This window comes from Rhyacophila brunnea, unplaced genomic scaffold, assembly GCF_057557595.1.
Source record: "Rhyacophila brunnea isolate RB1 unplaced genomic scaffold, BYU_Rbru_1.0 scaffold_134, whole genome shotgun sequence".
Lineage (NCBI taxonomy): Eukaryota > Metazoa > Arthropoda > Insecta > Trichoptera > Rhyacophilidae > Rhyacophila > Rhyacophila brunnea.
The window spans coordinates 135,794-152,915 of NW_028232790.1; positions in this window are offsets into that span (position 1 = coordinate 135,794).

A 17,122-nucleotide genomic window follows, 5' to 3' on the forward strand; every position below is an offset into this window, starting at 1 on the left:
ACTGGTTTGATGAAGACTGCTCAGCAGCCATACAGAAAAGAAATGAAGATAGACAAATATATTTAGAGAGACCAACGAGAGAGAAAAGAGCTAAGTACGAGCAATCGCGAAGAGAGGCCAACAAGACTATAACAACAAAGAAGCGAGCATACCTAAACGCAACAGTGCTTAAAATGGAAAACGACTTTAGGAATAACAGATCGAGAGACGCATACAAAGGGGTCAACTTTTTCAAAAAAGGATTTATACCCACCACCAGCCTATGCCGGACGAAAACGGGAGAGATTATAGGTGATGAAGAAGGAATTAAACGAAGATGGATGGAATTATTCAAGGAACTCCTGAACCCTAACTTACAGGATGAAAATACTCCACCGGATCCGCGACTACAGCACCAGTGCAACGAACCATGCGTCTCTCCACCCACGTTTAGTGAAACCGAAAGAGCTATTATGACACTAAAGAATCATAAAGCACCAGGAGCCGATAACATCCCTGCAGAATTTCTAAAGTATGGTGGACACCGATTAATAGCAGCAGTGCATGAGTCAATGCTTAAAATCTGGGAGTCCGAAAGCATTCCAGCGGATTGGCAGATCAGCGTTATCTGTCCAATATATAAAAAAGGAGACAGACTGCGATGTGAAAATTTCAGAGGGATATCACTCCTGAGCACAAGTTATAAGGTATTCACAATGATCCTGAAGACAAAACTGGAAGGTTACGCGAAAAACATAGTAAGTGAATACCAAGCTGGCTTCAGAACAGGAAGGTCTACAACGGATCAGCTCTTCACAGTTCGCCAAATACTGGAAAAATGCTGGGAATTCGATGTGGACATTTATCAGCTCTTTATTGATTTTAAGCAGGCATATGACAGCATCGACAGGGAAAAACTATTCACTGTCCTTCTGGACTTTGAAATCCCACCAAAACTAGTCAGGCTTGTTAGAATCACACTGCTGAATACACTCTCCCAGGTGAAGGTGAATGGCCAACTGACGGAGGGCTTCGAAGTATCTCGGGGTCTTAAGCAAGGAGACGGATTGGCCCCCATGCTGTTCAACTTAGCCCTCGAATCCGCTATCAGAAAGTCTCAAGTGAACAGGAGCGGCACTATATTAAGCAGACCGAGCCAATTGGTTGGCTACGCAGACGACATCAACATGATGGGTAGATCCATACAGACTGTGAAGAAAGAATTCACAAAATTGTTGGCAAACCCTGGACTAGCGAATGAAAGTAGTTACCTACAGTCCTACAATTGGACGGACGTGCATGCCGATTGTGATATTGTTTTAGTGTCAGTTAGTGCGTGCCATTTTCGAATTGACTGAATCAAAAATAATAACCACAAATACCAGAGTTTAAAAGCCAATATTAAAATAAAATATATACATATATCAAAATTTTAAATGCTTACAGCTTACACTGTATAATGTATAGTATAGAACGTAGAGATATTTGTACATAATCCACCACATAACCAATCATCTAACCTTATATTTTTTAATGTTGAGATTGAATGGTTGACTTGAATATTAAATTTAGATGTCAAGAACGGGGAACTTTTATGGATACCACCTACAACAAATATTTTATTACGCTATAACTCTCAACTCGCAATATTACCCTCGCGAGTTAAAAGTGAGATTTTTTCTGATAATAAAGACACCCTTTTCGACCTTTCTCACAAAAAAATTATATAGCTACACAGAAATTTATTATTTCTAAATAGTAAAATTTCTGCCAGAACCGTGAACGACACCGTCTATTAAAAACCATACTTAATTATTTTTAATCTCCCCTCAAAGATCTCCAATGTACCGTTTGTTTTCTCGGTTTCAGATTTTTAAAAAAATATACACGAAGTAATCGTGCATGATATAATAAAATAATAAGTAGACACATAGTAGAGAAACTAATAAAAATTTTATTAAAAAAAAAAACATTTTCATCCTCAGTTTTGGAGAATGGTACATTTTTGACAGCTGGTGATTAGGTACCTACAACATCAAAATTAGGGCTCTTTGAAATCACATATATTTAAATAAGTAGATACTGTGTTTATAAAGGGCAGATTATTTACTGCTTCTTCGTGTGAAAACTTTGAAAACATCCTACGCCTTGACATAAAAAGTGACCCACCCTATTGGTTTGTTTAGGAATTAAAATTAATTTTATTATGATCGCCGACTTAAAGCTATACTTCAGCTGAGGCATATGCGCGGATTGTGCAAATGACGCGAGCCGAACGAAATATAATTTGTCATAAAAATTCTTTGTTCAATGTTTATTATTATATTCGTAGTAATAATAGTATATTCATTGACATGTTTTCTTTTTCAAGTACATGCGGAACGTTTTTTAGTCATCTTTACATGATTTAAGAATATATTCCTCCGACGTCATCACAAAACAAATTGACGTGCGAACAGGTCGACTATCGCTCTCCGACTGGCGACGACTGCGAAATTTCGTTCCACATACTGTTGAAAATTATTTACCGTTTCACTTATGTACGCTCTTAAGGAATGGTCACTACAAATTGTAAATAATACACTTTCGTGTAAGTTTATCAAAATGTTTATTGACTCTTAATTACCTGAAGATTTTTATTTTTACCCCAAGGGGTACTAACACAGAACAGATAATAAATATAATACCGATAGGCAATATTCAATACGCCGCATGGTGAAGCAGGCTTTTGAATGTGTAAGTGTCCTACGAAAATGAAGCACGCATTATGCACGTGCAATAGTGTGTGTAATACACCAACATTAAATGAGCGTAAATGCATAAAGCGTAAGAGCGTAAACCCAGAGCAGTCTTTAGTATTCGACGTAAAACGTATTGTTAACACGTGTGTAAGTTTAACCCGGGTTCTTCCTTACTCGAGTCGGTTACCTGCTATCGCCTTACCCGTTGTGTATTTCAGTTCCCATTATTTCTGAGTTCCCTGGGTACTAAGTAGGTACACGTGGCATACATCACCTGAATAATAAAAATGCCCTCGTAAACTCTACCCATAGACCTCAAAACCGATCCTCAGCAATGGCACTGAAATCAAGCAGATTACATTTATTCTGAGATACGTGTAAGTACGTATTTTTGAGTTGATTGTTTGCTAGTAGATTGCAGTGACGAAGGGTGGAGGTAGGCTGGTAAGATCCGACATAAATAGTGCAGATTAAACTTTCCCAGTCATTCGTATTTGTTTTTATTGAACTAAGACTACAATAATTATGTACGGATGGTGCTGGTTAATTTAAAAAAATCAATAAAAACTTGCCTGAACCAAACCATAATAGTGTTGACTGTTGGTGTGTTATGGACGATTCGGCAAAATAGTGAACACTTTTTCATTCGTACTTATTTGTTTTCGTTGAAATAAGAATACCTGCATATTGCACATATTGTTGGTTAGGTTAAATTCTTCGAGCCCTGCCTAACCAAATCATAGGACATAGTGGATTAAAATATTATTCTATCTATAAAATATCCAACATTATGTATGGTTTAATGGCATAATTTTAGATAGTCAGATAGACGATTATTTTACCACGTTTTTATTAGCTACGAGCTGACGGTTCGAAATCAATCCAATTAGATTAGATTATGATAGTTATTAGTTCGTATTATTGTTTGTCCGGTACAGATTTTTTCATGTGTGTCCAGTACAATTTTTTTATTGTTTGTCCAAGATTTGTATTGGACCTTGAAGATTTTTAACTAACTTCCCGACTAGCTAGGCTAGACATTTTGAAACTTTTAGAATAGAATCAGAACACGACGACAATGCAATATTTTAATACTTTTGGCTATCTTTAAGCAGAATTGAATTCATTTTTCAATTAATTCTGTTTTGTATGTTTCGGAAAAAAAATCGTTAAAAGTAAAACACTATTATTGGTTGGTAAGGGGGTCCTGCAACTAAATTATTAATATATACGTGCGTTACTATGGAAATCAATATGAAATGTCAAAATGACATTTCAGTATTCTCAAAATCAAACACAAAAAAAAAGTATTTATTAATACTTACATAGAATTCAACAGGAAATTTAAAAACGTGGTAAGTATAGAAAAAGTTCTTTTTATCTTGTATTTATTTTTAAACTATTAAGTATCTATTTTGAATTTCTTTTCTCAGAGTTTAATTGAATTTTTAAATACTAACATTACATGTCAATCGTAGACTTAGTTCAATGAAAACAAATATATTGTATGACTGACAAAGTTCATTGAGGACTAATTATGTCGAATCTTAACAGCCTACCTCCACCATTTGTCATTGGAAGATTGTAAGTAGTTTATATTGTTGCCGTGAGGCGAAAGGTGTTGGTAAAAGCTGGACTACAATACTAAGCAATCATTAATAATTATTGCTGCATTTGCATTAGTACGGTTGATATTTGTTTCCATTCGGCAAACGTTTTTGATGATTCGGGTGTTTACAATTTTATTATTAATAAAACATTGATCTGCCGCAAACTGGTTCAAATTACATATCCAACCATAATGCGTAGGAATCGAAAAGTAGGTAAATAAATGTTTAGGAACAAACAAAACTTGTGGTAAAAAAAAACAACGTAATACTTCGGGTTTAACTTTATAAGCCGATTACGGTATTTTTTATTACTATATTTTGTTATTTAGTTATAAAATTGTATACTTAACCAAGTATTGAACAAAACACTACCTATTTAGTTTTCTATGTTTCGAGAATTTCGACTGATGGAGATCCTGCCAAGCGATTTTATAAATAATAATAAAGACTTTAATGCCATTGTTGATAATGAATTAAGTAACATTGTTTTATATTCTATGTTATTCAAATCTCTATTTGGAGGTCTCGTCTCTTTGTGTCCGTATGGAGACGGGTCAACCACATCGATCGAAGAACAGACCATCGACGAACAAATCACAAAATCCAAAGGTAGGTACATACATAAATATATATTAAACTAGGTATCTAAACGGCGACTAGCCCGCTGGATCAACAAAATACTTAATCTAGTTTAGTGGAAGTATGTGGCCCTAACAACAGAGAAGAGTGAATGCATTCCACAATGCCATGGTGATAATGGAGTAGTATTAATGGTGAATCAATTGGTAATCATATTTAAATATATACGAACTGATAAAAGATGTTTACACCACAAAAGTAGAGAAAAAATTGGTGTGTGTACTTATGTACGCGCGTTATAAGTAATACTTCTTTGGCATAACAAAACAAAAACAAAACTTGTGATAGCTAACCTAGATTCTTCGACTAGCTCTTAATTATCTTGTTAAATTACACACTCAAGAAAAAGGGCCGCTTATTGGAGCGCCGTTGGCTTATTTCTATATACTTTAACGTATATTACTAAATTGTATAATTATTTCTCGTTGTTTTTATTTTTAAAGTAACAATTGTCACTCTGACGTTTAATCGTCTGTTTACGTAAGGAATTGCAAATGGTCGACAATAATAAATTTGCTGCCTAGGCAACGGAACAATTCTACTGTCAAATTGGCGTTTGTATACAGCTGACTGATTCGCAGCTAAATTCATAATGTCGCGCACTTTCGTAACGCTGTGCGCGCAACACCTCTCAATTTCACTCTCTACCGAACGCCCAAAAAGAAGTAAGTATGTAGGTATAACTTGAAAAATATAAATTCTAATAAAATCTACTTTTTTCAGAAAATTTATTACTTACGTACCTACCTAGTTCATTCAGATCCAAAAATATTATCCCATAATCATAAAGATACATCTAAGATGTGTCTATGTAGGCGTCATTTTCCGTATCTCATACCTGTCAGGATTTTATCTCAGCTATTTAATAATAAATCGCTAAGAACTAGGGGCATCCTTCATTCAGCAGTGCATCGACACTAGCTGCAGCAAAAGTGTCGTAAAAAGGGCTCCGCTGAAAATAATTTTCAAATTTTCTAACGCGCGGTAACCGTCATCGGCATGTAAAAATCCAAAAGAGGAAAATAAATCTTAATATTTACCATGATGATAATATGATATTGACAAAAGTGTATCCATACCCATATTGTAGTAAGTAAGTACCCACATAATGAAATAAAACTAGGTGTCTATTCCATTCTCATTCATTTCTTCCGGGTCCCTAATTTTTCACCGTCACATAATTATATACACCGAACAGGGAACTCAGAAATAATGAAAACTAAAATACTTAAAGGGTAAAAAGTAGCAGGTAACCGGGATAAACTTAAACACGTGTCAAAAATACGTCATACGACGAATACGGACAACTTACTGCTCTCGGTTTATGCATTGACGCTCATTTAATATTGGTGTAATAAGTCCCGGTGAGCGACGGGAAAAACATCGAGAGAATCGACAGCTTCAAATACCTGGGGTATGGCCCCCACATCCTGAAGCGGGCCCGCAGGCTAGGATGATTAGTTCCCCCCCCCTACCTATCGCTAAGGGTAAAGGCATTGTGACGCGCTGCAGTAGCGTTTTCCAAAATGGTGTACGCGGTTAAATTTAAGTGTATTTTTAGCGATTATTTGTATTTTTAATAGATATGTAGGTACTTACAGTAAAAACAAAACAATTATACGTACATTATACATTCGACGAACCGCATAATTGTTTCGTTTTTACTGTACTTACATTCATACTCTCACAAGACCCGAAAGATCTCCAAAGTAGAATGCAAGAACTCGCGGATGTCAGTCAAACGGTCGGCCTAAAGATAAACGTCTCAAAGACAAAAGTGATGAGGAACTGTTTTTCGGACCCTGCGATTATCTGTATTAATGGCACCCAACTCGAGCAAGTCAGCAGCTACGTCTATTTCGGACAGCAGGTGCCCATAGACGGAAGCATGCACGATGAAATTACTCGAAGAACAAAGCTGGGATGGAGTGCTTTCGGACGTATGAATAGTATCTTCAAGAGTGACCTACCATTACGTCTTAAGCGCAGGGTCTTCAACCAATGTGTGCTACCCGTGCTCACGTATGGCTGCGAGACGTGGACCCTCAACACGAGAGATGTCCAAAGGCTAAGAGTCGCACAGCGAGGCATGGAGGGGTGTATGTTGGGCATCACGCGAAAGGACCGTAAGAGAAACGAATGGGTTAGGAAGCCGACAGAAGTACGCGATGTAATAGACGTTGCCAAACAGCTGAAATGGAGATGGGCGGGGCACATTGCTCGCCGAAAGGACGGCCGCTGGACAAATGCCGTCATCCAGTGGTACCCAAGGGGCACGAAACGGCCCTAAAAAGCGCTGGATTGACGAACTGGCAAAGTTCGGCGGAAATACGTGGCAGCCAACGACACAGGACCGAGAGAGTTGGAAGAAGCTCGGGGAGGCCTTCATCCAGCAGTGGATTGACCCCGGCTGATGATGACATCCATTTGAATCTAAAAAATATTGCATCGTACAATCAAATTTTTTAAATTATTAATATCATTTAAGTAAAATAGCGCCGCAGGTGACGTTCTTTGATTATTAGAGCAAATTTGTGATTGGTATTAATCTCATTTATCGGCTTGACTCGCCAAACCTTGCCCTTCCTGAACCCGAACCCCCAGGCTAGAGCCCTGTCAGCCCCCCCCCCCCCCTTGTGGAGGTCATGACCTGGGGTTACACAGGGCGGGAGACGGCATTTTGCAGAGAGAGCTCGCTATCCGAATGGGAATGGCTGAGGCAACGTTCAACTCGCTGCGAAGTGTCTGGGACTCACGATTGTACTCGATCAACACCAAATGCCGCCTATTCGACGCTTGCATTCTGACGGTGCTGCTTTACGGTAGTGAATCATGGCATCTTACGAAGGCTCAGAGCAACCGTATACTGAGCTTCGAAAACAAATGTTTGCGACGGATACTAGGTGATATGACTTTAGGAGCAACGAGGAAATAAGGGAACGCACCAAGCAGCCTCTCATTACGCTAAGAGTGAAGAGGCGACGTTGGACCTGGCTCGGCTACGTGCTGTGGATGCCAGAAGAGAACCTCAACCTGGCTTGTCTGTTCTTCAAGCCGACCGCATTCCGGCGTCCTGGATATATAGTGTACCTATACGGAGGAGCCTCGGGATGCTGGTTTGACCTGAAACGAAGCAAGAAGACTGGCGAGGGACGGGGATTCTTGGAGGCGCCGCGTGGTGTCCATATGCTCCGATTAAGGGGCGGACATGGAAAAAGAAGAAGTCCCGTTTACATGGTTCACTTTTGACGAAGGAGATCGCGGAGATATCATCCGCAGTGACCCACCGTATAAACGCATATTCATCAACGAATCATCGAAAGTGATCGTTGTCTGTTTTAAAGCGTTTAAAAATATTTGATAAGTAGGTATTATGTGTGAAGAAAGATTAAATAGTATAGCCATATTGTATATAGAGCAAGAAATTTGAAACAAATTGACACTGCCAAAATAATTTACGAATTTGCAAGAAATATAGTAAGACGAAAATTTATTTAAAATATACTTGTGTTTTTTAAAATTTTATTTCTATTACTTTTATACAGGTAAGTATATGTTATATTCTATGTATAAAACTTATTTTTCTAACTTGAATTTGGGGGCCCCGAAATTTTTACCGCTCAGGGCCTCCGCTTGACTTGTTCCGCCCCTGGACATTACACTGATGCTATTTTCAAAACTTTTAGTAGGTAAATAACTACCCTGGTGTCGAGTGGACGACTGTTGTCATCAATTTATCGACTATCGTCATTTTGACGGATCATTTTCTGTCTGCAAGATTGGAATCTGTAAAGTGAAAACATTCAACAAGTGCAGCAGACTGGGTTGTTAATATTATTCTAATTATGTAATTTTGAATATGATCGTTTTATGTTTTGGATAAAGCAAGGAATTGACTATACAGGGAATTATTATTTTCGCGTCTACCGACGTTATCCAAATTATAATTTAGATTACCTACGTCGTGTAATCTAAATTATTACCTATAATTTACTAATACAGTACCTACTCTCTCAGTAATCGGCCACCCCAAAATCCAGACAAGTGTCCAATTAGTGAAAACGACTGATTATTATACTTAAGTACAAATTAATATGGTAAAAACTACAACAGTGGGTGTATTCTGTACTTATCGACCACTACAGAGATAAAGTGATAGATATTATCAAACTTAGGGTAGGTCTGTATCAAAGTATTAGCACTTATTGTAACAATTACAATCCGTGGTTGTAATCGTTGCAATAAGCGTTACATTTTAACAGCGCCTCTCTTGCTGCTGTTAAAATATAGCACTTCTTGCAACAATACAACCAACTTATTGTAATTGAAGCAATAAGTGCTAATACTTTGATACAAACCTACGCTAAGTTTGATAATATCTATCACTTTAGCGGTCGATAAGTATAGAATAGACCCACAGGTACATATTTCGTAAAAATAGTTTTTATTGAGAAATTTGTACTAGCAACATTGTAATGGTTTTCTTTATAATCAAAATCAAGTACTTACATGAGTATTTATTAAATTATGCTTACATATTAAATAAGCCAAGTTTATTTCTAGGTACATGTATGAAGCCATGGGCGGCCAACCAATATTGTACATTTAGTCAGTAAATGAAGCACCGCTATACCTATACCTATCTTTCGTAAAATTTCCAATCTTTGTTTTAAAGTTATTGCGTCATGTTTACGCTTTCGAGGTGACTCCATTTTGTTAGCTTATTCAAAAAAAGAATTATTGAAAGAAAACAATTAATATTATTGACTCATGTTCAATTTTAATGGTCAACGGAACTGGGCTAGACGGTCGACAGCTCTAGTCGTAAGTCATAATAAGTACTCATAACATTGGCACGCGTGGGACTAGGTACTTTTTCCCAATCTGACTTTTCGTCAGCGAATTCTCCATAGTATATTTTCAATAAAGTGTTAATAAACATAGACGTGACCGATCGAAAACGAGATCAATTCGATCGAAATCGTATGAAAACAAATGAAGTGTTTATGTTTATACAATGCGCCACTCATTCACTAAACTTGGTTGGACTGCATGCTGCCCATGTATTGCCAAATATGATTTCATTTTTTGGAATTTTGCAAAAAAAAACACGTATTTTTCCGGATCAGTTGCTAGATGGTCAGGGTTTATGTCATTGTTAAAAACCAGCCTGAAAGGGCATTATGAAACACGGTGGTCATCCAAAAAAGAGGCAGTGAGTTCATTGTTTAACGAATTTGAGGGTGTTTATCATGTACTACTTTGATATTTCTAAAGATAGAAGTGTTAATGCCAATACATTAAATGGTGCACAAAGTTTGATAAAATTATTTGATTTTCAATTCGTATGCTTACTTGATATATGGAATCAAATATTGCAATTATTGATTGGTCGAGTAAATCGAAGTTTACAAGCGAAAGATTTGTCAATAATTGGAGATGGAGCTAAAATGTTGAGCGGACGTCTATTCAAAATTTGCGAGATCCAGGGGTGCCAGAGATTGAAAATGCAACAAATATTAGTATTGAGGTAGTAGGTACCTATTTCCCAATAAACGACAACGAAGAGTTTGGTCTCTGAAATGGCTGAAGACGAAGGCCATAACACCTGCGATTCAGCGAGTCTATTATATACACAAGGCGGCTTTCGGTCGGCTAAATAGGGTAGGAAAGTATCGAATTATTAACACTTATTGTAGGTATCTAACAATTACAATACTTTAGTTGAGTGTAATTGTTACAATAAGTACTTACTATGTTTTAACAGCACCTCTCGTGACTGTGATAAATTTTAGACCGATATAGACAGTTAAAACAGTTCAGACGGTTAACTTATTGTAATTGTTACAATAAGTGTTAATAATTCGATACTTTCTTACCCTATTTAGCTGCCGTAGCGGACCGAAAGCATGCTTGTGTATAGAATTTACCTACCCGCTGAAAGTAACTTCAGTAAAGATTGTTGTTCTATATATTAGGTCTTTTGGTTAATTGATTATTTCAGGAATTACGTTTTTAGTGTTTCGGTGGGGTTGTGGGGGCGCAAAATCTACCCCTTGCTCTGGGCGCCAAAAGACCTATCTACGGCCTGAATACCTAGCATACAAGAGTTTTGTTTCAAATACTTAAGAACATACCTACATACCGTCGTCTTTAAATTACCTAGGTAGGTACCAAAATACCTAGGTGAATAAAACCCCTTCAAATAAAAAAAAACACTGAATGTTGAGAACATCGATCGTTTTAGTATCTCGTAAAAGAATCCTTATAGACTCGAACAAGTTTAAATAGGTATTAATATACCTACCTGTCTATCAAAGTTTTGCATCCACGACAGGGCGAAAAATGTTGATTCTTCGATCGAACGGAAAAGGGCTAAGACGTTTTACGTACCTACATAAGAACAAGAAAACATAGGCCACATTGTGAGAGGACAAAAGTGCACCAGTCCCTAACTCGCTATTCAAAGATTAACGTTAAACTTTAAAAAGTGGAGGATTTTTGGCTTAAAACCTCCGTGGTTCGTACGAGTGCAGCTGCGCCGAACTGTTCTGGGTAATGACAGATCGATGTTGATCGATAGGGGACAGCACATGGAACTAATGGAAACTGAAATACCTAACGGGTGTGGAGAAATAGGTAACCGATCTCGAGTGTGGAAGAATAGGTATATTGTGATTAACTTAAACCCGTGTCAAGAATACGCTTGTATTTCGTTCTGACAACTGGTCTTGTTGTATGCACTGACGCTCATTCGATATTGGTGCATTTGTAGGTTGCAAGACACACTATTGTAGGTCTATAATGTGTGGTTTTTCGTAGGACACTCACACATTCCAAAACCTGCGTCAAGCGTATTGGGATACCTATAGGTATAGATAGGCAATCGGAATAAATTATATTAATTTATTAACGGTTCTGTAGAAGAGCATCATGAAGCCAGTGGTTATATTAAGATTAGGTATAGATATTAGTCATTTCACTAAGCGCAAACACGGCAGTAGGTCCCGTTTATGTGAAAGAAGTGAATTCATCAATATTTCCATGCATATGTACCTAATAAAGTAATACCTACAATATAATAGTTTAGAGTTTTCAGTTCGCAAGCCACACACTAACGCAACATACGAGATATAATTTATGAAGCATTGTAATATGTTTGCGTACCGCTTCACCCAACAATTCCGGTCTGTCTGTTCTTGCATGTTGTTATTTCATACTATATATTTTATCAAAAATTTTCAAATTTTATTTATTTTACATACAGTGAACATTACAAATTATTAATTTAACAGTTCACAACATGGCATTTAGAAATATTATTAAAACAGTATTATGTAAAAGTTATTAAACAGTAGAAAAGTGTAAATACAAAAAATATAAATAATAAATTAGATACAATGAAGTACACTGAATGAGCTAAGCAGACCCTATTTTAAGAATTTATAAAAAAATGCCCATCTATACTCATCCTCACGCAGGTGGAATATGTCAATATCTGAAGTGATTTGGTTGGCTACAAGCTAGGAGCTTGCCTTTGACAGAGTGAAGTATAAACATTTTTAAGAGGTGGCCAAGATCTACATTGGGTATGATGACGATGATGACTAAAATAGTCTAAAATGAGATTTTAGCAACAAAAATTGAACTACCTACTATACAACGGCGCTAGAAACACTCGAGTTCGTGAACGGACACACGTGGCTAACGCTCCGTACCTTTGTCGCCCAGCATCAATGATCCTGTAGCTGTGGTCGACCTTCCCTCACCTGACAAAAATCTACACATGGAAGCCTGCAATTAGCAGGTGTCACATGGCGAGAGGCGCGAGAAGTAGCGATGGACCGAAAAAGATAGTGCGATCTTGTGCTTTCCCTATAAGTACTCCATTGTTGTAATTTTTATTTTATTTTCTTTCGCATTCCATTCTGTTCTTCATTAATTACTTTCCATTCACTGCGTCCAACGCAACTGGTGCGTTGCCCATCAGGTGACCATTGTATATAATTAGCGTGTTATTTAAATGTGATAATTAAATATTAATTAAAAGGTCCGCAGTGAGTTTAGTTGCTAGGACCCACTTAACAACCAATAATAGTGAGTAGTAAATATTAATTTAAACGATTTTTTTCCGAAACATACAAAACAGAATTAACTGAAAATGAATTCAATTCTGCTTAAAGATGGCCAAAAGTATTAAAAAATGCATTCCCGTCGTGTTCTGATATAATCTAAAAGTTTCAAATGTCTAGCTAGTCGGGAAGTTAGTTAAAGATCTTCAATCGTCCAATGCAAATCTTGGACAAACAAGAAAAAATCTGTACCAGACAAACAAGAATACGAGCTAATAACTATCATAATCTAATCTAATTGGACGAAGTTCTAGTAGGTACGTTGAATTTCGATTGATTTCGAACCGTCAGTGGAACAATTCGTCAAACGGTGTGTACATTTGAGTTTATACTTGGTTCGGATGCTGAGAATGGGCCATACTCGATACAATATTGTATTGAACAAAAATAATAAATAACACGACTCATTGCCATACTGAATAATAAAACGCTCCTGATAATTTACATATTATTTTGACGAAATTCGAAACCCGAAAAAACTTCATTTCCGTTGCGTTATTGTTTTTTTTCATACCTAAGCAACATGAAGCTGAACAAGTAGAAAACTTTTGATAAAGTGGCAACTAAAGCGAACTAAACTCGTAGGTTTCATAGAGATAAGGGTTATTAATGAATTTGAAAAACATCGTCTTTATGATCATCATCATCAACATACAAAACATCTAAAATGTCTGCAATGGTTACGTCATGTAAGTTGTACGTAAAACATTTCAACGTTGCAAAGCCTTCTTATCGGAAAGAGATGACCGTATACTAGGTACCTATACGGAATCCAGTTTTATTAGATTCAATATGAACATTAATTCGATTTTCATACCTAGCTGATTTTGGCAAAATTCATGAATTCAAGAATGCAAACCGAACCTAACCTAGGTAACCTAACAAATAATCCAGTAAGTAAGTGCTTTGGTACGACCGCGTTACAAACACCCGAGTTCGTGAGCAGACACAACAGCCTTCGGTGATTGAAGTTATCACGAAGAGACGCTTTACGTGACTGGGACACGTATTCCGGATGCCGCCAAAGAGTGCGGCACTTCGTACCCTTGTGGCACAGCCTCAAGAGTTCCGTTGCCGTGGCCGGCCCTCCCTCACCCAGCAGCGGTGCTGCAAAAGCGACCTATGCGCTGCAGGTCTGACATGGCGGGAGGCGCATGAGTTGGCAATGGACCAAGGGAAGTGGCGCCAACTTGTGCTTGCCCTATGCCCCAATGTTGGGACGTGACAGGTTGGAAGAAGAAGAAGAAGTAGGTATATCGACTAGGTATGTATTTGCAAAATTTGTTTGCTGCTGGCTTCCTGTGAAGTGTAAACCGACAAGAACCAAGTTTTTATTTAGACATGAATTTTGTGTCAGTAGGTAGGTACTATACGACCCAAGGAGGTTGGACGGTATTTAATATAATGCCATATAATATTTCCGATACAACATTTTACGTTGAAAAGTGATACGGCGAATTGCATACGTACAAGTTTCCGGACACGGTCCGCAAGAGTGTAAATTTAATAAATCGCGTAAAATCACCTAAAAGGAATCGGTTGATGTCTACAGGGATAACCTTTATAGATATAATGTCCAAAAAAAATAATTGAGCAATCAAGATAAGTAATACTCCTGGACACCTGATTGAAGGGAATGAGATGCTAATAATTTCTTCAAATCCTTTGTGGAGAGTGATCACTGAAATTAGTGAAATTACAAGCGTTGCCAACAATCTTTTTTCATCGAGAGCAGTGATTTCTAGCTGGGTTCTGTGGAACCGTGGGGGCCGTGGGGCTCCGCGAAAAGAACCGCGGGGTTTCGCGAGAATTCTCATAAACATTTTAATAATAGAGTAAAAAAGCTTGTTAAGAGAATTCGCGTCAAAGAAGTACCCAATTGCCTAGTAATATAAGGAGAAGATTCTTTAGCACAGTGATCGCGAAACGGTCGCTTGCGAGCTATCGGTAGCTCGCGGCAGCATTTTCGATCGCGTAGGATATTTTATAATATTTATAAATTTGCCTCTCAAATTTTATTATTGGACTCTGAAATTAAGTATTTCTCAAACTAAGTTTCAATGAAATGCTTAAGAGCATACTTCAGTGAAACGACAAATAATTTTCAGCAATAGGTGGGACGTAATTTCGCAAGCGTTGCCGGTCGGAGAACGATAGCGACCTGTGAGCACGTCAATTTGTTTTGCGATGGCGTCGGAGGAATTAATTCTTAAATCATGATAAGATGACTAAAAAACGTTACGTATTTACTCGAAAAACAAAACATGTCAATGAATATATTACTATTATTACTTAAATAACAATAACCGTAACATTAAATGGACGCATGTAGAATCTTTATGACAAATTATGTTTTGTTCGTTAGGCGTCGTTTGCACAATCTGCGCGTCGCGTAGTCACGATCGTTTTAGAGTTTTAGACCATGCCTCAGCTAAAGAATAGCCTAATCAAAATGCCGTTGTATCTAATAGGAATTCATCAGAAATGGAATTGATTGAGTTTCAATGTGATTTGTCGCTTAAGGGGGTACATGCTCGTCGTAGGTAAAAATTGAGTTTTTATTGTATTTTAAAACCATGATCCTGGACACTCATTAAACGTTGTAGATAATCTATTTATATAATTTTGAAGCCTTATTATTCTTTATATTTATTTTAAACATTTGATGACTGCATAAAGTATTTTTGTTACATAAAATAGTATTCTTTTAAAACTCTCGCTCTAATGTTTTAGAATATAGTCATATTTCGGTACATGAATGTGCACTGGTGTTAAGATTTTTTACATTTATAAATTTTAAAACGCATTAATAAAATCATTAGTATAATTTATGACGAGATAATTTTAGTAAAATATTCACGATAAAAAATTATATTGATAATCTCTGTGATTCCAAATTTGACAAGAACTAGGCATTTTATTATTCAAAAAATCTGCAAGGCATATTAGAGATTGGAGAGAGAGTTCTAGATTTTTTGATCCGACAAAAAAATGATGAAAACCCACGAACTGGAGCGATCTTTCGCTAACGAGGTGTTTCACGTGGGCGAAGTCGCGCGAAGCGTTGAGCGACACGCGCAACTCAAACGTATAACCGTGTGTGAAAATGTTCGTAAACAGTCTTTTTTGGTTGTACGTTTATACGGTTATACGTTTGAGTTGCGCGCGCCGCTCATCGCTTCGCCGACGTCGCTCACGTAAGACGAGCCGTAATACTACGTTAAAACAATCGGTGCTAGTCGGTTATCCTGGATACAGTGGCAAACACATTTTGAAAATAGCCGATATACTGGATTATGTTTTTTTATTGCGGATTAAGAATTAATATGCCTGATTTTTATATAAAAAATAAAGGAACTCTAAATATGAATATCTAAATAATAGATCTTCAAGAATGACCTACCATTATGTATTAAGCGTAGGGTGTTCAACCAATGTGCGCTGCCCGTGCTCACGTATGGCTGCGAGACGTGGGCCCTTAACACGAGAGATGTCCAAAGGCTAAAAGTCTCAAAGCAAGGTATGGAGAGGTGTATGTTGGGCATCACCCGGGCCGCCCTTCGAGTAACTGCCGCCCCCAAGCGACGCTCAATCTGCCTACCCCCACGGGACGTCAATGATTGATATTACTGCTATCTACTTACATGTCTGATCAGAATTAGTTTTTAAAATCCTTTTCAAAGAGTATGTAACTATTTAGTAAAAAACTTCGCCAGTGATATACCTATTGCAGGTAGGCATACCTCGGCTATATTAGTATAATAATGTTATATAGCCAAGGTATACACTATAATATGTCAATACAGTCGAACTTGGTTATTACGATCACGGAAATAGTGAGATCTCGGATATAATGAGAAAACATTCTTCGTTGACATTTTAGTTTATGATTTTCTCCATACATTTATTCACTTTTATGACGAGCTACTTCTTGAGTAAGTATACCGAGCAAAACTGTTAATGCGTCGATCGTTAAAAAACAACATTTTTGACCCCAAGCAATAAAATCCGACCGGGAAAG